Source organism: Microchirus variegatus (genome assembly GCF_963457635.1).
Source record: "Microchirus variegatus genome assembly, chromosome: 8".
In the NCBI taxonomy this organism is placed as follows: Eukaryota; Metazoa; Chordata; class Actinopteri; order Pleuronectiformes; family Soleidae; genus Microchirus; species Microchirus variegatus.
The window spans coordinates 27,262,363-27,289,396 of NC_139809.1; the positions used below are offsets into that span (position 1 = coordinate 27,262,363).

The 27,034-nt window shown below is 40.4% G+C and overlaps 1 protein-coding gene across 1 annotated transcript in view; it reads right to left on the reverse strand.

The window, feature by feature from the left end:
- The window catches only part of b4galnt4a (beta-1,4-N-acetyl-galactosaminyl transferase 4a), a 188,881-nt gene that overhangs the window by 123,026 nt on the left and 38,821 nt on the right, over positions 1-27,034 (reverse strand). The gene's annotated exons all lie outside the window — the stretch shown is intronic.

A 27,034-nucleotide genomic window follows, 5' to 3' on the forward strand; every position in this document is an offset into this window, starting at 1 on the left:
GCTATGCAAGGTTGTGCACACCCACACACACACACACACGATGGGATGGGTTGTGATTAAAAGACAGAATGGGGAGAATGAGTGGCCATAAAGCATAATGAGTGCTAATGGTTTTCCAATATGTCCCCTTAACAATGACTCTGAGTGGGCTGAATTAGATGGGGGGGCTCTGGGGTAAGTGGTCCATGTATGTGTGTGTGTGTGTGTGTGTGTGTGTGTGTGTGTGTGTGTGTGTGTGTGTGTGTGTGTGTGTGTGTGTGTGTGTGTGTGTGTGTGTGTGTGTGTGTGTGTGTGTGTGTTTGTGTAGAGGGGATTGATGCAGTCAAGGAGAACAGAAAAGGCAGACAGGTTGTACATGCTCACTTATCATTCATGAACATGAGGCCGGGGCGGTGAAAATGGGAGACAGATGAAATACTGTGAAAATCAATCAAAGCCACAAACACACACACAGAGACACACACACACACAAAACAGTGACAAAAGTGAAAAGTTATTTCAGGTACAACTTGTTCTGCATCTCATGAACACAAACTGAGTAGGTGATTTGTTTTTCTCATCTGTTTGGTTATATCATCTTGCCCATCTCCTTCAATTCACTGCAATTTCCTCATCTGCACAGAACTGTAATAAAATTTTTTATCTGAAAAAATCATCAAAAGTCAATCATTTACTGCTTGTCCTCTCTCTCTTGCGCACGCTCTCTTTGTAAGGGCATATTGTGATGTATTTTTTCCGGCTCTCATCCACTTGAGGAAAAGTGCAGTGGAGAGGTCATCCCAACTCCACAGACAAGAAAGGGGAACAAAAAACATAAAAAATGGGGAAGCTTTCAGTGCCATTTTCGTGTCAAACAAGGGAGGATGAGCCACTAGGAAGTGTGCGCTGAAAGCTGTCAGCCCGCGGTCCGTCTCAACACGGACAATCTAAGCACGGTCTCTGGGGTCGATCGAAGCGCCGCCGTCAAAAAGCCAACACCAAAGAACTTTGTTTCACTTTCAAGCTGTACTGTCCTTCCATTGTCAAGTCAAACATTTGCTAAGTGTTGATGTGACATGATGTAGATTTTGTCAGCGCTGCTTCAAAAAAATTGGCTCGGCAAGGACACTCGAGGACAGGAGATCCCCTAAAAATGACCACAAGCTCAGCAGCAAGTTAATGTCTTCGTTGTGGTGTATATATTTAGTCATTCCTCTGTGTGCACACTGCATGAGTCACTGCACGAATCAACTGGCAGCACAATATCTCCCTTTAAGCGTTTATCTGGGACTATTATGAGCAGGCTGCGTATCAGGGAGAGAGACTCTGCTCTTTGCCTCATTTATAGAAGTTACACCTTAATTATGAACAAGCAAATCAGTTCCTCCTTGGAAAGGAAATTAGCGTTTTTTTATTGTCAAAGAATTGAGGGGATCTTCAAACAACCATTTTACATTTCAATGTATATATATGTTGTGTTTTACATGTTTGAGAAATATTAAAGTCGTATGGATAATCAAACTGACTGACTGGAATTAGTCACTGGGTGATTGAATCAACCCCTCAACACAATCCTCTTCTTTGATATTGCATAATTGTATTTTCTGTGCCTGCATTACTCCTCCTTATTCTTCTATTACATCATCTCGTATTGCATTAGCCTGTTTTACTGTTTTTCTTTCTGAAATTGCTAAAAAAAAAAAATATCATGCTTCCATTGTGCCGTGTTGTTTCCTTTAACTCCTATTTGTTAATCCATTCCTGAATGAAAATGTGGTCAAGATATCACTTTTAGTTGCAATATATGTTGATAGAAAATGTCAGCCATGCAAGAAACATCTGGACTTAAAGTAGAATTTACTTTTCAATCATTTGTCTTTCTTTTTTGGTTGCTCAAGTTTCAAGAGTATAGTGGGTATAACATGACATTAACTTCCTTATTTTCTGGTATAAACACGGACTCTTTTGTGTCCACTAGTCCTCGTGGGGAACAAAGATCTGTCCTAATGAGGCAGAACCTAATTTCTGAGCAAGTGAATCAGTTAAGGGCTAAGATTGAAATTGTGGTACGGCATTAACTGGTTATGGTTAAGGTTATGGATCGTGCTTTGTTTCAAATGAATGGAAGTCAATGCAGTGATGTAAGAAGAATAGCTGCACAAATGTGTGCGTGTGTGTGTGTGCGTGCGTGCGCACGGTATGTTGTCAAATAGAAAGTTGTTGCATTTGGAATGTGCTTTATTGCAGAAAGTAAAGGTTTGATTGACAAATCAAATGCATACGTATGTGGTACCACAAGGTTGGTCCATTTACCCAGTTCTGGTACAATATTTCTAATTACCCAGCATGCATTGCTGTCATTCAGTCAATGTCACCAGTACTAAATGTTGCCAGAGACTGAAAGAACACGATGCATTAAAGGACAGACTCACAGACACAGTGTACAGCCGTGACATGGTCGACTTGAGCGGGTTCAGAGTCACAGTCTTCCTCGAGCCTCCGTGCTGCCGCTAATGAAGTAATGAAGAGCAGACTGGCAGGTTAATGGAAGCCAATTGACGGCGAGCTCTGCCACCAGCAGGAGACTGGGGCGGAATGCTAATCATGTGAAGCCTCCTCTGTTATGTTCTGCCTAATCTGTTTATATTCCCACTTCTAAAACAAGCGGCACTGTTTGTTTTGCAGATAAAAACAGTGGAGAGCAACTTGTGTAACCTCCAGAGGACACCGAAAGTGATGCATTTTGGGAGAGTTTTGTAGATTAAGACTGTCGCAGAGTATACTAAAGACCATAATAAACATCTTATCTTATGTGGATGGAATCTGTAGATAGACACACAGAGAGTGTAGGAAACAATCTCCTATAGATATAGAGTAGTGAGAAGTTCACCTTGGGCTGCCCTTTTAAAACTAATATTCTGCATTTGATAGCTTTTAGCAGACTGCAGCTGTCAGAGCTCTCGTCTCTGCTATGCAGGTGCATGCATTTATGTATGTGTGTGTGTGTGTGTGTGAGTGCGCATGCAGATAATATATGCATGTCTGCGTCTCATTTCATCTATGAACAAGACTGTTGTGTTTCACTGCGAGATGGTGCTATAGCCTGTGATAAATGAGCATGGTGATACAGCAGAATGCTAATCACAGAATCAAAGACTCGAGTACAGCAGCGGCTACGTGAACTGCAACAAAGGGCAGATGGAAGAGAAAAGAGGACGGAAATGAACTTTAAAGAAGAGATAAATTGAACACAGGTAACCGAAAAGGACACGTGTTATCTGAACACGTGACAAAGCACAGTGGCAATGTGCTCGGTAGGCTCTGTTCCCTGTAATAGTCCCTCAAGTAAATGAAAAAACAATTGTGAAGAGTCAAAAACAGCAGCTCATAGTGGTTACAGAATAATGTGAGCAAAACAACTCTGAGGTCTCCATTAAAAGGCACAGTCAAGCACATTCAGATATTCAACCTTGATAGAAGACTAACAACAAAACCACCAGCTAGAAAAGACACGCCAGTTACAAATGCACCACAAAATTTGTCTGTGAAGGTTCCCGGTCTTTCAGATCAGTCAACTTTAGGAATTAGCTATCGGCAACTGCACTTGCTTGATACTGTTTGAACAACACAAAGCATCCAAACCAACTAATAATTGCCAGACCAATAATATCTATTGTTCATTTGACGTTTCTTAATCCCAACTAAACATTAAAGGGATATTACAGCGATTTGAATGTGGCTTTGTATTGCTATAATAGCAGTAGTATTTTTTAGAAAAAATGTGCTTCCCTCCCTCAGTTTTTCCCTGACTTGTAAAAAAAATCTGTTTTCCCTTTTCAAATGTGCCCTACTGTGAGTCAAATGACGCTGAGGGAAAACTCAAAAAACTGAGGGAAGGAAGCACATTTTCTAAAAAAATACTACTGCTATTCTAGCAATACAAAGCCACATTCAAATCGGTGAAGTATCCCTTTAAGTGTCTTAATGTGTTGTTAATTTCTTCAACCAGACATTCTAAAATGAACAAATGCACACATTTTAAAAGCTGGAAACAGGACATTTTAGAAAAAAAAAAATTGTATAATATACATGCACATATGTTTTGAAGCCACTGTAAAAACAAGACAAAAATTCATCAAATGTTTTCAAAGATGCTACCTCCTCATATTTTAGTAATTGGGTCCATGGTGACTCAGTGGCATCTTGACCTTCCTGCAATTATTTTAAAGCACAGTTTGATTACGCAACTCCTCAAATCACCAGAAACATCCTTTATTAGAATGAGGCCTGGAGTCTGTGTGGGCTACGCCAAAAGGTCATTGTTATATCGCTTTAAGTATTTCATGATTATAAAGATGCTAGTTTTGAAAATATCCTTGCTGATGGAAGCTGTGTTAAAAAAAAAAAAAAAAAGGTTATTGGTCATCAATGTTTGAATAGACTCTGGCATTTAAATGAAGCTCGGGAGGCTTAATTTGTGCAAGAAAACACTCCCACACAGTTACCACTAGCTGCTTTCTTTGACACAGGGCAGGACTGATGGATGACTTCACGCTGTTTACCTGAAATTCTCACAATGCTGTCGGCATATCACAACAACAAAATCAACATTTGTTTGTACGGAACATATTTTCTACTATTCGTGACCACTGTAGCTTCACAGTTTGGGTTTCTATAAACAGGATCTTCTGTTGTTACGGCTTTCAGGTTTGACGAGTTGCATTCAGGTGCACCCTTCTGAAAAAGTCTGCGATTTGTACTCGACGATTGTATAGAGGCCTTTCTGTGAGATTGTGGGAGTTAAACCATCTGTGCCTGACCTTTCTCCTTCTTCCTGCCATGGTGTTGCTGCCTGCGTTCATGCAACTGAGTGCACATTTTTCTTTTCTTTTTTTATCACACTAAAACCTCAGGAGGTCAGCTGTTTTTGAGAAGCTGGAACAACACACTTCAATCAGAGTAGCTTGGCTTATGTGTCATACCAATCTCTGATGAGTGCTTTAATAGAAAATTAAAATCTTGACGTCATCTCCACATGGATTTGCCCGAGTGCCCGAGTGTGTTTACATCAGTAAGTTCACTTAACAGAGTAACCACCAACTTAGTGGTGGAAAAATTAATTCCATATTTCATATTCCGAATGATGGTTGTAGTACTGGGTATTGATTAAAACTTTTCAGTTTCTATTGATAGCTTGATTTCCAAATTACTGAACTATGCTTTTTTGAATACCATCCATCTTCTACCGCTTTATCCTCCACATGAGAGTCGCGGGGGAGATGTGCCAATCTCTGCTGACAGATGCCGATATGCCCTGGACAGTTCGCCAGTCCATCACAGGGCCACACAGAGACAAACAAGCATCCACTCTCACACTCACGGTCAATAATCCCCAAATCTCCATATCTTTGGACAGTGGGAGGAAGCCGAAGAAATGGCCCTTGTGTCAACCCAGGTCTTCTTGCTGCAAAGGCAAGCACGCCAACCACTACACCAACTGTGTGGCCCGTTATTTCAATACAAATGTTGTTAAATTAATTGCAAATGTTTTAGTTTTACCTAACCCAGTCATGTTCCTGCAGCAAGGCACAGAGCAAATTTCTATTCTTATATGTATTCCACTTACTGAGGATTAGTGATGGGAACGTGAGTCAATTTGACTGTACTGAATCACTAGAATCAGTTCATTAAAATTATTGGTTTAAAAGACTTGTTCATCGAATCGTTCAGTTCTTAGAAGGAGCCCTGACACGTCACTCACGTCCTCCCTGAGTGCAGATTGTTACCTCCTCTACCACAGTTCAGTGTGTCAACACATCCGCGAGATTCACGTCCTCAGTCTCGCAGTTCAGTGTGTCACCACGTCCGTGAGAATCACTTCCTCATGATATGAGGTATAGTACAGATGAAGTTGATGCCACAAAACGAATAAAGTTTCATACCCTGCCCAAAGTTCAGTTAATACCGCAAAAAGTACTGACATTCAATACTCGGCCTTAGATGACTGTTGACTGAAAACTGTGAAATATGGGTACAAATCAAATATAGACACAGGAGATAAGATTTGGAAAGGAGAACAGACAGTTAGAGGAAGAGTGGATGAGTGCACAGCAACAGCATGCTCTGTATTATTTATTGACAGGGCAGATTCCCTCTACTCAGTTAGTAAACTGTGACTCAGTGACGCACACAGAGTTTGTGCCAGTGTGGTGGGGAGATACCAAATACATCCCTCACTTCCTTTAGGACGATGAAACAAGCAGCTGAAGCTTTAAAAAAAAAAAAAGGGAGAGTGGGAGTCAGACTAAGAGATTAGGTAAGGGGGGAGAGGGGGACTGAAAGATGCAAGAGGGTTTGTGGGAGGAGATTAAGATTAAGATGGAAGTCAGTGAGGACACTGGTAGACTGGTGGAGACAGTGAGGGGAAGCTGAGTTGGATGCAAGGATGAAAGGCAGACCGAGAGGAAATGAATTGAAAGAAGAAACCTCTGCAATTCCCTATTCACATGTTCACACATTCAGTCAATCACTAGCAGTGTTGGGGTAACACGTTACAAAAGTAAAGCTAAATGGTAGGAAAAATAACAATGCACAATCCTCGTCTTGGTTGTTTGCCGCTGCAGATGTGAGGCGCTGCTGGCTGCGTGGCTGTCATTCACATCTGTGTCAACAGTGTTTTCTCACATCTAACCAAGGAGTTGTTTTTGCTTAAAGTTAAACAAAGTACCTCCTCGGTGTCACGAAAGAGACTCTCTTTGAACCCACATCACCATGGTAACAGGCTCTGAACGTCACCTCGACCAGGCTATGTTCAGAGTTTTTGGGGTTTTAATGTCCCAAAACAGCATTGACATTTTAATGTTTCTCTTCCAAGCAATACATTCTCAGATGATGAAAAACCTTGTGTATGTTATTAAATTAGCAATGATGACATTGAGGAGTCTAGAAATAAAGCCGACATCTTTACTTATAAAATAATTTTTTCCCCGTTTGTTTCAGGTTATATTGCTGTACCGACATTCATACTGAAGGTTTCATATCATCCACCACTGAAAGAATAATGAATAATCAGACGTATAAAACACTGAAGATTACGATTTTAGGTTGTGTTTTTCTGCAACTGTCATTTTATTAATTTTGTAATTTTACATTTGAATTTCCCGATATCTTTGCTTGGTGATCATAATGACTGTTTAGAAAAGGTCTACCACATCATTTTGTGATAACATTAAATAAATTACCTCCTGAATTAGACTATGGTGACGGTATGTGAACTAAACCTCAGCCTCACCTATGCTCCAGCAGGAGTTTTGATAAAAGTTTTTCAAAATAATGCGTTACTTTTTAATAAACGTAATGTAACTTATTGCTTCTAAACTCAAGTGCTCATAGGTCAGTCAGCCATTCAGAGAGATTATAACATTTTACAAGGTGCCCAGTTTGCCCTGGAGTCAGCCTTGATGTAGAAAAAGGACGTGGTTGACGAGAAGGCGATGGAGAAACTGTCAGGCTAATGTGCAAGTATTTTTTTTAATGACTCTTTTAGGCAAAAGGCCAAGCATTCATGCAAACACACACACACACACACCGGGTGGCATGGCAGGGGGGCCAGTGTAAAAGTGTAGTAGCAGTCTTCACTGAGGCTGTGCTGGCCAAATGGAGCTAGCTAATTATAGCAAATAAACTGCACTGATCTGTACTATTAGCCAGTCAGTAATGAAGCAGAGTGGAGGGCTGCTGTGACACTGATGAATAGCCCCGGCTCTGAGTGCAACACTCCCAGGCCTTTAGTTCAGCTCTAACAACACCGACTTCTGAGGAAAAAGCGAGTGCATTAAGACAAGAGGAATAACAAGCCTTCTGAGGATGAGATAAATAGAGACAAAGGGTCTGTGACCAAGTTGAGGAGAGAAAGAGAGAACTTGATAAAACGAAAGACAGAAAGCACAGCAAAGGAGAGAATGTCGGCTTGTGGGTGTGTAGGGCAGGAATAAAAAGCAATAGAGATGCTTAATGTGCTGGAATATGGGTCAGGGCAATGAGCTATACCCCCCCCCCCCCCCCCGCACTTTTTTTTCTAAGCTCATGTAATGTTTTGCAGTCCATTAATAGCTCACTAAAGCCACCACTTATGAAAATTCAAATAACAACAAAACAAAATGCCTTGTATGGAGACAAACATAAAATCTAAAAGCCCCGAGGCCCAAAGCACTTAAAGATTAATAGGCATTCGAAGAGAAAACGGAATGACCTTATTGTAATGTCAGGCTGCACACGTATACTGAATACACAAAATACATACACACTATTTTGAACATAGACTGTATATAAAAATGGAGAATTATTTTAATATTGAATTATTCAAGAGTTTGGCAATTCACAACTGAGATCAGTATGAGAGGGAAGATTTGTTGTTCTTCGTGTTTTGCCTTCTTCTCTTCCTCCCAATTTTTTATCACTGCTCACTTTTGTGTGAACATAAGTCAGTTGTCATTTGTCAGTCAATCAGTGAATAATAATCGAAAAGCACCACCAAGGCTCCAATGCTGTTTCTATCCAACTTGCACTGAACACTTAAACACAAATGTTATCTAAACGTGTTCTTTTGGCAGACTAACAATATTGGTCTATATTGGTCTAAAATGTGATATTGGTGATCGTGGGTGTGGGGAGAATTTGACTCACAGTACTCACACTGGGTGTTCTCTGTGTCTTTCATTGATACATCTCACTCTCTATTCAGGAAAAGATTATTTTCAGTTAGTTAGGAGACAACTCGGGTCACACCCGACAAGCAACACTGAGAAGATAAAGCTTGTGTAGCTATGTCAGTCTCTGGTGTAGTTGGTATTCGGCAATAGTTTGTGGAGCATAACAGACCATTCCCTCTGTGACTCTCCAGCCCACTCACCCAGCACCGCCTCTGCCCCTGAGATGAGCAGAGGCATCTGCCCAAAGCCTCTGTGCGCTCCACTGGTTGTCTAGACAACTCTAAGATCTCTACACTTGATTGCCTTGAAGAAACAGGTGTAAAAGGGAAACATTACCATCACGTTCAGTGACACGAAACTTAAAAACTTCCATGACAACCTCATGGTTGCAGGTTTTCCCTGAGAGTCAAGTTACTTTACACCTTTTGGGATGACCTTTGACCACCGGAATCTAATCAGCTCATTCTCTAGTCCAAGAGAGTGAAGTTTGAGCCAAATATGAGGCCTCAAGGCATTTCTCAGGGTGTCTTTCTATTCATTCACCCATCCTAGTCCTGAGATATCATGAGAATCGAATGCATGACAACTTTAAATCTTAATGCCTCGGGCGACATGGAGGAACAGAAAAAGTGAGAAATGCACAGAAGCTGGTTAACATGTTAACAGGTTTATGCAGCTATCCTTTTCAGGACTATCACTGAGATTCCATTCAATAACCTAACCAAAGCCTTATTTTAATTAAAATTAAATTAATTCAAATCTTAGGCCTAAATATAACTTGTTCCTCAGAAATGGGTGTCTGCCTGATTAGGATCATGGTTTTTGTCTCCATTATGGTTAGGTCCATGTTTATACCATGTTAACCCTTAGAACACAGATCATTTCGGCTGCTTTTTGTCCATTACTATGTTAAAGCATACAGTTTATACAGAGGGTATAAGAATGTGCATAATAGAGTGTCATATCCTTTTTTTCAGCACAACCTCGACAATCTGATGAAATTACTTTTTTTCACCAACTATATAAACGCACCTGAGTAATTAGTACTCATAATGTTTAAAATTGAATTAAATTTGTGAAATTTGGAAATGTGTCACAGTTCAAAGTTCATCTGGCGTGTTTTTGTGACTTCTGAATGCAACATAAAATGAATCATAACTTTGACTGAACACATTAGATTAAAAAAAAAAAAAAAAATTAAAGCCTGAATATGTGACCAAAAACATACACCCCCAGAATATCCATGCATGTCACATGAGCACTAAGGGTTAAACCTAAAACCAAATGTCAACCCTCTGAAAGAGAGACAAACAAACTAAAATGTCCTCACAAAGAATAAATGTATACAATGCTGGGTTTTTTGTATTGACAGTCTAAAAAAACATATACATACACAAAGATTTGGGCAGCAATGATTATTTTTGAACACTGCAGTGAAATTAATTTGGACAGCCTAAAAAAGTTTCAACCATAACCATAAACAGTTCATGCCTAACCCTAACCTTATCCAAAGAACAATTCAAATCTCAGCTTAACCAGGTTTTGCCTCATTAAAGGACCACGTTATGTTCTCTATGACGACTACTGATCTTGACAAGGTCAGTTTTAATGCCAGAAAAGGTCATAAAAAGGTAACAAATACAAAAACACACAAACAAACACACAACTACGAATCCTCACAGTTGCCAGTGACATCTAATGCCAGCTGCTCCAATCACAGTCGAGGAGATAAGGATGCTACTCTGAGCCGCTGCAGAAGCACAACTGTCACAGCTGATGTGTCGTTGGGGGAAGGAATTACAGTAAGCATGCAGGGGTCACATGCTATCTTAAGCCCCCTAGCTCATTAGCATACATTTGTAAACAAAGAAACAAGAGGCATTGAGGGGCTTTGGTGGCTAACTGGCTGTCATGCTGTTACCAACAGTCAGAGCTAAACAGAGCATCTAAATGAGGTGAGCGTGCTGGAGGAGACCTTTCTGTGATAATTCATCCATCTTCTGAGCCCCTGACAGCCGAGTCGCTGCACAGGGAGACAATGAGTGAGGAACCCAGGGTGTCTGCAGCTGGTCCTGCATCTATAAAAACGAAAGACTTACACGAGATAAACTCAAGAGAAAGATTCAATTCTCGTGGCAACAGCAACATACGAAAAAGGGGTCAACAAGACAACAGTGTCAGAAAAAAAGAAAAAGGTAAAGGAGAAAAACTTTAGCTATTCATCACCGATGAATATAAAAAATTGTGGAACCACAACACGCTTGAGACAAGGCTGACCCCTGAGTAACCTTACTCCTACTTTGTCTTTTTCACAAACACACCCTTCATGTCCCTTTCTTCTCCCTCCACTGCATCCTTTGCTGCTCATCTTACAAACCTTTATTGCTTCTTCTTTTGTCTCCTCCACTTTTGCTCATCCTCTCCATTAACTCCCTGCAGCCACCAGCGGTGTTTGAAACAATTAATGCTGATACCGTTTCTGCATAGATCCCTGGTGTGGTCATTATCATCCAGCAAGTATCTGATTATCATTGTCACTCAAGTCTTTACCAATCATACCCTTGTTGTGTGGAGACATTGTCAAGATGGAGGAAGAAGGTTAAAGAAGAGTGACAGACAACAGCGAGAGGGGGGGGGGGGGAAAGTTGTGGTGATGAGGGGTTACATGATGAGAATAAATGATGAAGGAAGAATGGAGGACAGAGGAACAGAGGCAAGGAAAGGGAGAGGAGCAAAGAAAAAAGAGGAGGTGATATGCTGCCTGCAATAGAAGAGGGAGAAGAAGTAGAAGGAGGACAGAAACAATAATAGCCTTGTCTCAACACTACACCATGATAAATTCCCTTCTTGTGCAGGAGTCAATGCCCCGGCTGAGGCCAGGCCTGATGACAAACCACCTCAACCCTGCATTGCAGCTCGGGTTATTTATGGTCAAGCAACTTCTCCGGCCATCGAGCCAGCTGGGCTCATATTCGTCTCTGGCCAGTGTCTTCACTCCTGGGACACAGTGACAAACTCCAGAGGGACCACTCCATCATGTCCCATCTCCACCTCCTCTGCTCGAGACTCTTGACAGTCCCTCCAGCGCATCATTCTTTGTTTGGCGATAACTCAGTCCTGTTAACACCTTAAAACTCGTCACCTCTCTCCACTGTCATCTAGACACGTGACTGCAGCCAACACAAATCACTTCTCGTCGTTATTCAATTGATTAATTGAATTCTTTACCACGATGATGCTCCACAGCCTGTATATAAAATAATACAGAAAATCCACACATCTACACACGAATCCACTAATTGGATGTGAAGAAGGAACTGCTAGGTCAGCTTCTCTAATCAGCCTATTCACAACAATACTTAGGAATTACAAAACCTGTTGCTATGGATTAAATAAAATTGTTTTTATATAGAATTATATAAAATATGAACAACTAAATGTAGTAGTTCATGTTATAAATTCTACTCCCACATAAGCCGGCCCATCAACCGCTAACTCACTCATCCAGCTACGAAAATCACCAGCGCCTACTGACCCTGAATCAGTCATGAAGGACAGGGGGGCTCATATAGGGCTAAGCTGAGCAATTAATTCATGCTAGCTGCTGGAATTGTTTGCATTTTGTTTCTTGTGTCTGTTTACCTGTTTACATATTCCTGCTCGGCATAAATTATTCATGGATGCTTCTTTCCATTTCCTCCAGCAACCACAGAGGATGCTCACACACGCAAACACGAAGGCAGCAGCACAAACCACCTCTCAACATCACTGACAATGGTTTGCAAATGAAAAGAAAGGAGGGATCAGGTGGAGGGATGAGACACGTTAACCAAAGGGGAAGAGAAGGAAACGAAGACCCAGCACCACAAGGGAGTTTAAATGGGGGCTTAGCCCACTCAGTGGTACTTGTTTGTTCTCGCTGTTTATGCTTCCACAGGGACAAACATAGAATGGATGGAAAAATACAAAAAAACAGTAAGAAAAAAAAAGAAATGCAACACAATACAGTGCACAGATATAGATGACTAGGTGTTTCAGAACCATGGACAGCAATTTTTGTTTGTTTCAGTAGACCAACTCAGACAGACTGGTCTTAGATCAGGTGCTTTTGTAACCCCCCCCCCTCCAAGAACGGTGAGGTTTCAAGTATTATTAATACTCTCAATTTGAACAAGTTGGACCAGTAATCAGAACTCCAGGAAGTCGCTCATGGAGCCCAGGAAGGAACATCAATATTAACCCCACTCACACAAAATTGAGTTCTCAACAGTGTAGTATTATAATACCCAATAGAACAACAATATGAAAACAATACAATCGATTTAACAAGAAAAATAATAAAGTGCGCACGCGAATAAAAAAAATAAAAGAAAGTGTCCTCTGTGGTTGTTATGTTAAGTCTGCTGTTTTTTTCTTTTTCTTCTTTGAGCTCTATAATTTATTTCGTTGGGGCCCTTTAATTTGTGTGTATTTCGTGGTCCTACCACACCGCCGATAAAGAAGGTAGGTAATTCATCCGCTGTCCATCAGCTCTGGCTTGCCATCCGGTTCTCTGGATCCTCTTCTCCAGCTGGAAGCCGCCTCGTGGCTATCTGCTGCTGGTCTACTTTCACTGAAGTTGTCTGGTGATGAAGGTGACGTCCTCTGACGTAATCTTCCAACACCAAATCTTTACTGAATTGTATCCAACAAAAAAAACCTGACCTACGGAACAGGTCACATTCACTAGTTCAATACGATTAAATAACACAGGCCATAAATTCCTAAAACATAAAAATGACCTATATAAACTCAAATCATCTTTGCAAAAATAAATACTTGTTCCACTTTACCAGTGTAATATAACTGAAAATCCTCCCAAATAACTTAAATCAAACATTTCCATAACTCATACAAAAATGATGAAATAACGTAAGTTTCCTCTTTTTCTCTCCTCACACACACACACACACACACACACACACACACACACTTACACGAAATAAGGTAAATTTCCTCCTTTTCTCTCCTCACACACATAACGCACATCCAACACACACAACTGCTTATTTGTCTGCATTGGTACACAATGCTAGCTCAGCTTGTTAGCTCAAACATTAGCTCAAGTATAACACAAGTCCATCTAAGCAGCTACGTTAGCGGCTAGCAGCTAACATTAGCTCCGCAGCTAACACCACTTTTATTCAATGCTTTTCACACAATTAACTCACCGCCGAGCAGGAATTATCAAGCGAAAACACAATGGATTCAGCTGCTGGCAGATTTCCGACCGTCCTAGACACTTTTGGACCGTCTTTTAAACAGTTGTGGACCATTTTCGTCAGAGCGATTGCCTCAGGCACATGCAGCGAAACAGCGCGACCTCTCCTTTCGCTCACTGTGACGTCATCACGTAATATTACAGCTTGGCGCTGTCTGCTCAGGTAACTCACAGTTAACCCCATAAATGCCAGCTATCACTCACACACATACACATACACATACTGAATAACAGACTTCTGCAGATTATGAAGCCTGGGCTACACTTTTCATTTTTGTAAATACAACTTATGGCCCCCCAAGTCAAGTTTTCCCCATTTTATCAATGCAGACACAGACAGGAAATGCAGAGTAATGAACAGTCAACAAGGAAATAGAGATACACAGGAAGCGATAGAATGCCTGCGCAAGCTCCAGTTGTTTCCATGTGCTCGTCACTGCTTATTTTGACAGGTTCAAAAATTCAAACTATATTTAGAAACCCTGCTTGTTGTTCTGGGTTGTGGTGCCATGGTTAATAAATGTGTTTCATTTCATTCATTCAACAGTAGCCTCGATCTTGAGACCAGCAACAAAAGGGAGCAACGCTCAGCCCTGGAATGATAAAAGTACAACCACATAAGGGAGAAAGCAAACAAGGTCCTTGTGTTTCACATTTCAGCCAACTTTTAAAGACTTGCTGAGGGTGTTTTTTATAAGAGCTGAGTGTGAACAGGGTGTTTTTATAAGAAGACGTATTGATTCTGCAGGATTTGTCTGCATCTCTTGAACTTCAATGACATCATTCTCTACGGTGGATGTCTAGTTATATAGTTGACATAAGAAATAAATGTTTAATTATAATTATTATTTTTTAAAGTTTTAAATAAACATCCCAACTATAATATGAAAATCTGGATGCAGCTTTACACCACAGTATAGTGTGTTCAACAAAACAAACACACACACATAAAAAGGAGTCCTGTCTGCATGTTTTCTTTGATTTGATTTGACATCCGATTTGAACTTTTATGGTCACCTGTCACATCCCATCATAAAAGCTTCAATCAACCTGTCAGTCAGATGTTCTAGCCTTGAATAGCTGGGGGAAAAAAGAGGACTTTTTCTATACTTTCAAGTGTCATTTTATTTGCGATTTATTTTACATTGCTTTGTAATTTTTATATTTACCTGTCGTACATCTGGCATTCCTATCTGTTTCCTGATGTAAAATGAACAAATGCAATGAAGACATAAATATTGAATATGTTATATGAGATGAAAACTTCTTGCTTACGGACAGTAAAAAAAACACACACATGGATGTGCTAATAAATACAGACCATTTACTGTTCAGTCAAAAAAAAAAAACAGAACTAAATTTGTGTGAGTACTTGAGGAATTAGGAATCATCACAGGAGATGGTACTACCTGTACTTTGGTGATTTTAAGGTGCCGCTAAATCATTTTAATGCTCTTAATTAAAGAGATGCCCGGCTTGGTTAGCGGCGCCTCAATCAGTGTGTTTTTTTTTTGTTTTTTTGGCACAGTGTGGGAACATTTCAGGCTTCTATGACTCACTGCCTGGCAACATCCTTAATGAAAGCAAGCAGGTACACGAAAGAATGCAAAAATAAAACAATGGTGAAACAGTGACAGACGTGTGATCAGACACTGTTTGACTGTGCATGCGTCATCTTTGACTCATAAAAAACTATATTTTTGGTAAGTTTTGAAAGTGTTTATGTTGAGATACAGAAAGTAAACACTTAATTGATTACTGATATGGATTTTGATATCAAGATACAAACTGTTGAAACTACTGCTTTCCTTTATGTTTGTGCATGTGTGCATGGGTTTTTATGAAGCATTTTTTTTTTTTTACCTTTTTTTACATTTACTTTCCATGTATCTTCATTGTCATCATTTAACACAGCAGTCATGATAACAGTACTTTTTTTTCTTTGAATAATATAAGTGTATTTGTAATCTATGTCGTGTTTTAATGTGCAACCAAAGACAATTTTCCACAAAATTACGGCTGATTTACTTCTGAAAACATATACTGTATAACATTTTTAGTTTAACTTCACCTTCTTCAACTTCTAAATTTAATAAAGATGATTTTTTTTTCTGCATCCACAAGGCCTACTAATACAGCAGGGCCCCTGGGTTGCATGTCGTTTAATTGTGTCTCTGTACCCCAAGTGTCTGCTTAAATGAGCTAATTTTAAACGAGAGAAGAGGTAATGAGGAGCTGTCACAGTTTATTCATCCGTGACTGATCTGTAATACATTATGTTTCAGATCTGAACTATTGTCACTCCTCAGCCATCTACAGTACTGGGCAGAAGGCTTAGGCCACCAGTAGATGTGTTGTTTTAGCAATGCTATAACGACAATATAGGATAATTATTTCTGGTTCGCTTTACTGGAACACATCCAGAAAATATGTATGCAATTGTATGTTGCTAAAAACAAACAAAAAACTAGAGCGGTGATAGTCGACGACTACTAATGCTCCGCGCTGAGTCCATGCGCCCACATTTTTATGCCAATTTTAAAGCAAAATTTGCATATGCAATGAAGGCCACTTTGGACATGTGGTGTGCAGCGGTGACCTTGGAAAGTAGTCACCGATCTTCGAACTTGTTCAAGATACTTGTAAGAGGCATCCACAGTGCCAGTTTGACATCAATATGTCGAATATTTGTCAAGTTATCGTGTTGACATTCCGTAAAGTGCCGTTTACACATTTCTCACATTTCCCCGCAAAACAACGCGTAAAAATTCACAAAAAATTCAAAAAAAGGTTTTTGGCCAAAACGAAAAAAGTGCCTGGAGATATTCACCCACTAAACAATCCTGCAAAATGTGAAGGACGTACACGCACAGGAAGGTATTCATTTTAGTAATGACGCACGGACGGAACGGTGCGAACGATATATGCTCCGCGTCACTCGTCGAGCGCGGAGCATAAAAACAAGTTTTCAAGTATGTCAAGTATTTAGTGTGATCTACCCTTACACTTTGAACAATAACACAGCTCTGTTAAGACTGGAGTGGAACCTTCATTAATGTTACTGGTAAATCCTGTGTTTGTCCTACTATTTCATTTAAAGAAATATCTGCTGTAAAAATTCAAGACAAGCTTGAGCATTACATAAACATGTTGCATGACTTAAACTCATTGACAGCTCGCTAATATATAAGGCCCGTTTTAAGTCGCATGACTTCACTCCAAATTCCAATGATCTCAGTACTGTATAACACACTCAGCCAAGCAACACGTACCTGCCACGAAAGTTTGCAAACAACACAGTACAGGGAAAACTGTCCCTTTCTCATCCTGTTAAACCTGAGGCAACACTGATTGGTGAAGCCGAAGAATTAATATTGGGTGGATGCACGAAGCAGCCTCCACTATCCACAGCTGACCCATGCATTTGTCTCCCTTGGAAACTGTACAACCCGTAGGAGGATTTCATGTTGAAAACATCACCTGGGCCAACACTACCGCCCTGTGCATGAGCTGGAGGAAGAGAAGCATATTTCAATCGGCAACATTCTCCACAATGTCCTACATTGATGGTGTACAAACCTTCCATGGAGCCAAAACAAGTCCTTCATTGAGTCAGGAACCTTTATTACCCTGGCAGAATCTCTCCATCCCTTTTATTTTTGTTGTTCTCTATCTTAAAAATTTGTTTTTAATATTCACATTGTTGCCATAGTAAAAAAAAAGGCAATATAGCAACGGAAATACAATGTTCATAATTCCAAAGATTTTCACTAATTCAAACGCTCAGATACAATATAATGGCTTTACTTTTTTCTGATTCTGATCACAAAAGGCTGCACTTGTATGAACTAAACTTATTTCTGAGCTAAGTAGACAAGAGTAATGTGAATATGCTCACATAATAATTAAGATTCCATCGCAACCATTTGTTGTGGGAAATCCTTCACAATCTCGATAGTAACAAGATTAACTTCATATAGCACCTTTTACAACAGTCACAAAGGGCTTTACAATAAAAACTAAGCAAATAAAGCAAGTAAAATGTTGTCAACAATACTTAACTGTAACATTAATTTAATAAAAGTAATAAAGCCATGTGATAAAAATGAGTCTTAAGAAGATGAAGGCTTCCCCTTATCTGTGTTATATGTCAACACTCTTTTGCAAGTTAGACTGATCATTCCCTGATCCGACACACTTTAATAGGCATTATACTTTGGGCTCATCGCTATCCAATTAAGCTATCAGCCTATTAAAACCAGACTCCTAAAAAGTGATGACGGAACACGAAGGAAGCCTGTTTGGCTGCGGAGTGCTGCAGAAAGATAAAGTGAGGCTGTCGTCGCTAAAGACAAAAGCTCCTTCTGCTTGAGTGAAAGTGAGCTCTCTGGAATGAATTTCTGCAAAGACAGATGACATTCAATTGTCATGCCAGACGACACGGCCGAGTGGGAAGCAGGAGCACACAGATGACGCTTGTTCTGCTCTTGTCGCCAAACATCTACTATGCATGAGGAAGAGTGGAGCGTGGAGGATACAGATCAGGCGAGGGAAGTTCAAGCAAAAATGCTATTCAACAGTCACTGGGGATTATCCAATGAATATTCGTCTTTGCCCCCCCGAACACACACACACACACAGTCCAACAAATAGCATGTGTTTTCATCAAACTAACTTTATTGTGATCATTATGAGGGAGGAAAAAGGCTCCAGCTAAACCGACATGACATACTTTCATGTAAATGATGTTTCTACTTCAAAGATAATTTTGTAAGTCAATTTTCCACTGCAACTAAACAAACTCCAATGCATGAAAGCAAGTGAAATCAATGCGGGGTTGACAGCATGTTGAGCTGTGAAGAGGATCAGTTTATGAGATGCATTCAATGACCCTGGTAGGTTTCATCCCTTCTTCGGGGTCCACAGCATGTGATGATAAATTCAAGAAACTTCAGGATTTTTTAGACTTCTACAAACTTACAGGCAGTCTATGGAGTTAGATTTGTGTCTTTATTATTCAATCAAAAAAAAGTTTGCTTCAATCTAAAAAAATATTTTCAACCAAAAAAACCTTCACTTCAATCAAAAAAAACCTTTTTAATCAAAGAAAAAAATAGTTTGAATGCAAAAATATATTTGAGATTCAAAAAAATGCATTTGAACAACGTTTTTTTTGATCGAAGTGAAGGTTTTTTTTGGTTTAAGGCAAGTTTTTGATTGAAGTAATGCTGTTTTGCGTTTGGGCCAAACTGTGGGCCATTATGGGTAGGCCATTTGTGTCTTTATAACTCAATCAAAGGAGAAGTTGCTTCAAACAAAAAAAATATATTTTCAATTCAAAAAAATCACTTTCAATCAAAGAAAAAAAGTGTCTGAATGCCAAAAATATTTGAGACTCGTTTTCATTTCAACACTTTATTTTTGATTGAAGTGATCTTTTTGTGTTTGGGCCACATTATGGGTAGGACATTTGTGTCTTGATTATTCAATCGCAAAAAAGTTGCTTCAATCAAAAAAAATTTGTGGTTGTTTTTTATTGAAAATGTTTTGTTTTTTTGATTTGAAGTGATTTTTGAAGTGAAAAAATACTTGTCTTACTGGCACCAAGTTAAGTAGTAACTGGTAGTAACAGGTTTTTTTATGAACACAATCATAGGTAAACATTGTTCAGATTTGTATCTAAATATTCCATGAAAAGTCCCTTTGTAACAATTAAATAGCAGTCTTTCATAAAGTATCTAAAAGGGATACTTGAGTAAAAGTATAAGTATCTTACCAGAAAATGACTTTGGTAGAAGTTGAAGTCACTTTCTATAATATTACTTAAGTAAAAGTCTTAAAGTATATGACATTTAATGTACTAAGTAATTTTCTGATAAAAAATGTACTTTAGTAGTAAAAGTATTTTTTAAAAAGTGAAGAGTAAGGATTGAGTCATGGTAGATTACCTACTCTTCCTCTTTTTACTTTATTTGGTAGTATTGAGTAACAAATGTAGTTAGAATAAATATAATGGAGTAAAAGCACACCATTATAACTTCACCCCAAGGAGGGGAGTGAAGTATTGTTTTTAGTGGCTCTGTCTGTCTGTCTGTGCTTCCGCACTTGCACCTGCCAATATGACCAACAGAGGCCGCCAGAGGCTTGTTGTGTGAATGGGGTGAAGTCTGCCATCTCTAATTGCCTTGTTTAGGAACTGTAGGGGAGTAAAAGTAAAAGTTGCTACAAATATGAATCATAAAGTACAGATATTTGAATGTTGTATTTAATTACAGTAACAAAGTATTTGTACTTTGACAAAAGCAAACAAACATGAACCCATGTGCAGAGCCAACTTATTTATGTACAATTGTACTTAGCACATTAAACAAGAAAAGTCAGAGGGACTGAAGCAGTGCGGGGATGATACTCTGAGTGAAAGACAGACAGTGGGAGAGTGGGAGGCATGAACAGAGATAAACAGTAACAAGCAGAGGAAAGAAAAGGCTGAGCATTGGCAAAAGTAATGAGGTGAGAAAGAGGTGACCTTAATCAGCCACTCGTCCAAATGTACACGCGCATGCACACAAAACAGACATGCATTCAGACACACACAAGAATACCTACAAACCCGGTGGGTGTGTGTTTGCACAGCGGTACTCTCTGTTTCATTACAGGCCCATTTCCCCCCGCCTAATATCCGGACAGGAGCTGGCGATAAGGACACTCCTCTGTGCACAACATCTCATTTGAGCAGAGGAAATTGGAAAGAGGAGGAGAGAGGCGGAGAGTGTGGAGAGGTGAGAAGGAGAGCAGATGAGAGGTAAAAGGACTAGAAGCAGCGAGGAGAGTGGAGGTGAATGAGTTTGCCAGTGCAAAGATAAGCCCAAAGCCAGAAGGTGTGAGTCTGAGATTTTGAGTGTGGGAAAAGTAAGAGTAAGAGAGCAGATGGGGAGGTAAAAGGATGTAGCAAGCAAATGCAAAATGTTTTTAGATAAAAGAAGTGATGTATTGAGGACTTTATAGCTAATGGAAGGAGGAGTAAACGGCAAAGACAGTGGGACATGGCTAAGAAAGGACAGAGGAGACAAAAGCTGCATCCATACTACTTCATAAAAAACTTGTCTTGGTTAGTTAGACCAGCCATTCTCAACCTTGGGGTCCCGACCCTAATTGGGGTCGCGAGATGATTTCTGGGGGTCACCAAATCATTTTGGAAAAATATTTTATTTTTTTTATTTTTTATTTTTTTTAAATCAAAATTAATGTAGTGTCCGATCAGACGTTAGAATGACGACGAGCGGTTGGGCCGAAAAAGTACACTGGATACACCAGCTTTTCACCACCTGACCGCCATCTGGAGATACATCCGTGACAGCGGAGAGTTTTTCCCTTTTTTTTGCCCCTCATTTTTATTAGCGCTGCTTTGATGGTCAATATTGGACAGTACAGCCATGTTTTTCGAGCTTAAAATGAATAAGTACAGTGAAGAATAGTTTCCACCCCCGCAAAAAAAAAACTAGACAAAATTTGACACTAAACCTCGACAGTCAACTCTCAAAATGCCGTGTAATTCCCATCCCTAGTTATCGTTTCATTTCATCAAAAAGAAAAAGAAAGTTTGCGTTATTTGTTTACATTTTAACCGGCTCAACTACCAGCAATACGATGGGATGTAGCGACAATTGTCGGTCTATTACTCGCGTGAAAAGTTACCCTCTTGATGCTGCTGTATGTTCTTCAAATCCAAAAGTGTTTCTAAATAAAAACGTTGTTTCAGCATCGCGGACAGTGCTTTATCCCTCATACGCATCATGCGTTCACACCGGTGTGTGTGTGTGGATGGCGGGGGGGGGGGGGGGCGGGGTCGCGGACAGCCGTGCATGTTAAATTTGGGGTCGCGACTCAAAAAAGCCACTGAGTTAGACTACGATTACACGTGTCACATTAAACGTGACTTGCAAGTGAAAGCGGAGCAGTCAGCAGAAGGAGGGGGGGGGGGAGCAAGTGACCTGTTGTACAATGGCCTCAGGCTCAACAGAACCCTCCATAGCACACACTTTAGTGTCAAAGATGAACGGAATGTTCATGTGGAACTACTTCAGCTTAAGAAAAGAGGATGCTGCACAAAACATTCAGTTCAAGTGTGCAGTGTGGTTGAGGCTAGGACTGCAGGCAATGTATGTCAGCTGGGATTGGCACCGACAGCCCTCGCGCGGTGAATAAAGCAACAGACAATGGATGGCAGTAGTACGAGTGTAGCGGAAAGGAAAGAAGTGGATGCAACAAAGTCACACAACACTCACATCTTAGCGTTCACAGTCCGATCAGTGCTGATGTGTCGCAAAGGAAATACTGGAGATGGAGTTTTCTCATAATGCACAAATAACTGTGGTCTGTGTCAATGGACAAGCACCATCAACAACCAGCCAGGACCAGAGCAGTCTCTGTAGAGGGGGGACAATGAGTAACTCTTACTCACTGCTGCAACTCGGCTCACTTTGTATTCATCTGTGCTAACAGCAGCAAACAAGCGAGGAGGACAGCAAACACCCTTGCAAACACTACAGGGCCCTCACCCTGGGCATGCAAACACATCAACACAGTGAAACAAATACAACCCACGACACAAATTGAATTAAACATTTTGAAAATGTGTAAATCGAGTTGCTGATATACATTTATTTTCATCCAAATTATTCCCAGTGATTACGTTTGCAAGTCTGGGACATAAAGGTTACTCGAGTGATTTTTTTTTTTTTTTACATTAAGTCATATGCTGTGGTTGTATAAGCCCCTGCGGTAAATCTTGACTCTATGCCCACAAACAAATCCCAATTCCACCCTTAGGAACCTCCACCCATCTGTTCCTGCTTGGCCCCGCATCCATCACAGGGCCTAATGGTGGAGCGATACTGTCAAATGGTTACCACTTTGAATGAACGGAGCACCCACTCACCACCCATGACCACACTCTGCTTGACATTAGAAACCAGGTCAAGTTCTGAGAAGATGGAAAGAGCTGCTAATCATGTACACGCACACACTCACTCACTCACTCACAACATATGCAAACACACACACATACACACACAGTGTCATGTGCAACCTAATGCCTGTTGAGATGAACATAGCGGAGGAAGTTGCTTCTAAATCTAAAATCAGACATGAAGGAAAATTCCGTTCACGCATGACTGACGTTCTGGTGAGGCTCCACCCACACACACATTTCCTACACTGAAAAAAACGGAGGACATCTCAAAGAGATGCCCTTAGACAATCAGGGTGTGGGGCTGCACTATTATTATCAACAAGCTCTACGGCATGATTACAGGCTGAGGCAGACAATTACATTGAGGCTCTGATTGCCATGATTCATTGATTCCCTCTGTGTTTTCTCAGCCTGCTGAAAAGACAAATAAAGTGGCCGGATGCCCTCAGTCAGTTGAAATGGTTGATTAGCGAAGCAAAGGGGAAGAGGAGGATGCTGTAAAGTCCGAGATCAAATCATTTGTCCAGTTCTTCAAACATTCAGAGTTAGATAAAGGAAGATACACTGGTTTCCACCGTGAATTCATAGACAATAGCGGAGAAAGCGGGAGGTGCAGATTCTGTCCTTGCACATTAATGGTGTGGTGTAATATTTAGCAGAGGTTATTAGCAGAAAATCAATACATGTGCTTGAGCTTGAGGTCACGAACTGATGGCCACACATTCTCCTTCAGGATTTTTTGGTAGAGAGCAGAATTCATGGTTCCATTAATCACAGTGAGTCGTCCAGGTCCTGAAGCAGCAAAGCAGCCCCAGACCATCACGCTACCACCACCACGTTTGACTGTTGGCATGATGCTGTGTCACTTTTACGCCAGACACACACCTTCCAAAAAACTTTGTCAGTCCACAGAATATTGTCCCAAAAGACTTCAGGGATCATCAAGATGTTTTTTTGGCAAAAGTGAGACAAGCCTTTATGTTCTTTTTGGGCAGCAGTGGTTTTCGCCTTGGAACTCATGCCATTTTTGTCCAGTCTCTTTCTAACGGTTGAGTCATGAACGCTGACCTTTTAATTCTTGTAAGCCGGCCACTCCTGGGAAGGTTCCCCACTGTACCATGTTTTCTCCATTTGTGAATAATGGCCCTCACCGTGGTTCGCTGGAGTCCCAAAGCTTTAGAAATGCTTTGTAACCTTTTCCAGATGGACCATTACCTTGTTTCTCATCTGCTCATGAATTTCTTTAGATCGCGGTTTGATGTCTTCCTTTTTTGGGATCTTTTGGCCAACTTTACATTGTCTGACAGGCTCTACAGTATTGAAGTGATCTCTTGATTCAACAGGTCTGGTAGTAATCAGGCCTGGGTGTGACGAGTGAAATTGCATTCAGCTTTCCAAAAAAAAGTGATTAACCACAGTTATTCCTTACTTAATTACTTTTTCACATAGGTTTGGATAGTTCCCCCCCCCCTTACTAAATAAAATCATTACTTAAAAACTGCATGTTGTGTTTACTTGGGTTATCTTTGTCTAATATTTACATTTGTTTGATAATCTGAAACATTTAAGGGTGACAAACATGCAGAAAAATAAGAAATCAGGAAGGGGGCAAATACTTTTTCTACAGCACTGTATGCCCATATGTTAATCGCTTGTTATTATTAAAACTAGTGCAGTTCCCGTAGGAAGTATGTATTCCTATAGTGGGAGCTGAAGAAGATTTTTCAGTTGTGGTAATGCATGATAAGCAACGTAAAGGCTAACATAATACAAACACTGTGCAACCTCATTAGACACAACGCAAATGTTTTCATTATCGAGTGGCTGATAGTCACAACAGCTAGCTACGCTAATGCTAATCGAAAATGAAAACATTTGCGTTGTGCCTAATGAGGTTGCACAGTGTTTGTATAATGTTAGCCCTAAGCTTATGCTAATCGTAGCCTCACTAGCTTACCTTTGGAAACAAGTTCGCCAAGTTAGCCGCAAAGTAGTAGCATGCTAATGCAAAATGCAAATAAATATGTGCTCACGTATTGGTGAATGGACACCTCGTCGTTTCAGTATAACGCCATGTTCTGCGGTGAACTGTGTGAAAATGTCTCACCCACGGTGAGGACAGCCTCTTCACTCCCACCTTCCTGCTCCAGACAGCACAGCTACTGTTGATGAGCCGCTGCCTGCCTGGTGTAGCGTGATAAATCAGCGAAAATTTTAATTCCTCCAAAAAATTTGAAAATCAAGGATGCACACCATCGGGCCATGCTCAACCCATATCCAAAGTCTTAGGGCGATCTGACTAATGGTCAGCAAGATATGCCCGTCACAGACAGACAGTCAGACAGACAGGCAGACAGACAGGCAGACAGACAGACACAACTTGCTTTAAAGATATATATATTTTTTATCAGATAGAGAAAAGGCATCAGTATCTTCAGATACAAATCAGCTACACATTGGTCAACTGTATGACCACACATACACATTGTAATCATTTTAAATCAAGCAAAGATGCAGGCATTATGCAGGACATGGCTTTTCAACAGGCAGACAGCATCTGAGGGAACCATGTTTCTGTACACAAACAAACACAAAAAGGGGCTTTAGAGCCCTTAGGGGTTTGGTCTAATCCTGCTCCAACTCTCACGACGCCACTCAGGCCTATTGTTCAGTACTGAAAAGCAGGGGCAAGCTCCATATACTTGATGTGCAAATCTACATGGGTCAGAAGCCTTGTGTGTTTGTGTACGCGCGTGGGTTTAAGCGCAGAATAAGAAAACTGCGACTTAAGTGTGGTCATGCTGAGGTTGTATTTCGCTATTTTTATTGTGTTCACATCAGATTTTGTACATTATTACACCCTGCAAGTTTCAGTTGTCAAAAAGTCATTATTTATCAATCTAATATGCTTTATCAGGATTTAGGCATTACGATTTTGCATTGTGGATTAAGTTTTTCCTACTTTTAAATAATAAAAAAAAAATAATGGTCAATTAATTTTTAAACAAATGTATGACTGCAGGAGTGAAATTGCTTCTTATCTGCTTTAATTCTGACAAATATGAAGACAAAAAACTAATCAGGGTTTGTCATAATCCGAGCACTAAGAGTATCATGCAAGGAATTAAGGTAAGAGCTTCTGTCACAAATATAAACTCTGACGAACAGCTGGGGGAGAAGGTATGAATCAACAAGAACACCATCCTGCACTGTGCAATCAGCAATACTGAAACAGCAATGTACTGATTACAGATGCAGAGTTTTTCCTGTGGCCAAAGAAAAGGTCAAGATCTGTCAAATACTATGAGGCAGTAAGAGACTTTTCTCACTGATTTGGAAAGGTAATCTAAGAGTGCGGTGTGGACAGAGTACTTCTTCCCGCACCTATAATAGCGACTTCAAGTTTAACGACATTAGGTCGGACACGGCCTGAGATCTTGGTTTATAAATAAGAACAGATGGTTATGGGGGAAACTCTCTCTCTCTCTTTCTCTCCCCTCAGCGAAGCACAAAAAAGCTCCCATCAGTCCTTCTGACATTAAGTTTGTGAAGCGGCGAGTGTGTGATAAGGTTTGAGAGAATAAGAGAGAGAGCATCAAGCCCCTGAGGCCTCCAGTCTAGACTTCAGACCCATCACATCAGCAATCATTATCAGTGTTTCATTGTGTGTGTGTGTGTGTGTCACTGTGTGTTTAAGTGTAATCCCTGCATCTGTGTGCACCTTGCTACAGCATCAGCATCAAGGGCATCTCCAGGTCCCATTAGAGCTGGACCACTGCTTCACCACTCCTCTTTCAAGATTACAGATAGACACTAAGCCCAGATGCTCTCTGATTTCATGCCACAGGGTTAAGTAATTGGCACGGACTGCTCTCCTATATGCATGGAAGTGTAGGATGACACTTAATGGGAAATAGCTATTGTAATCTTCATATGAATTTTGGGTTTCAGCATAAGTTGTGTAAATGCACTCAAGGGTGTATTTATTTTTTTAAAAAGCAACACTATCTGGGAGATTTACTTCTTAAAGATTGAGCTTTTCTGCATCAGTCGAAGTGGCCGAGTTTGCCTCAGGTGGGCCGGATCTCATTAAACGCCTGGCTCCCATCGAAA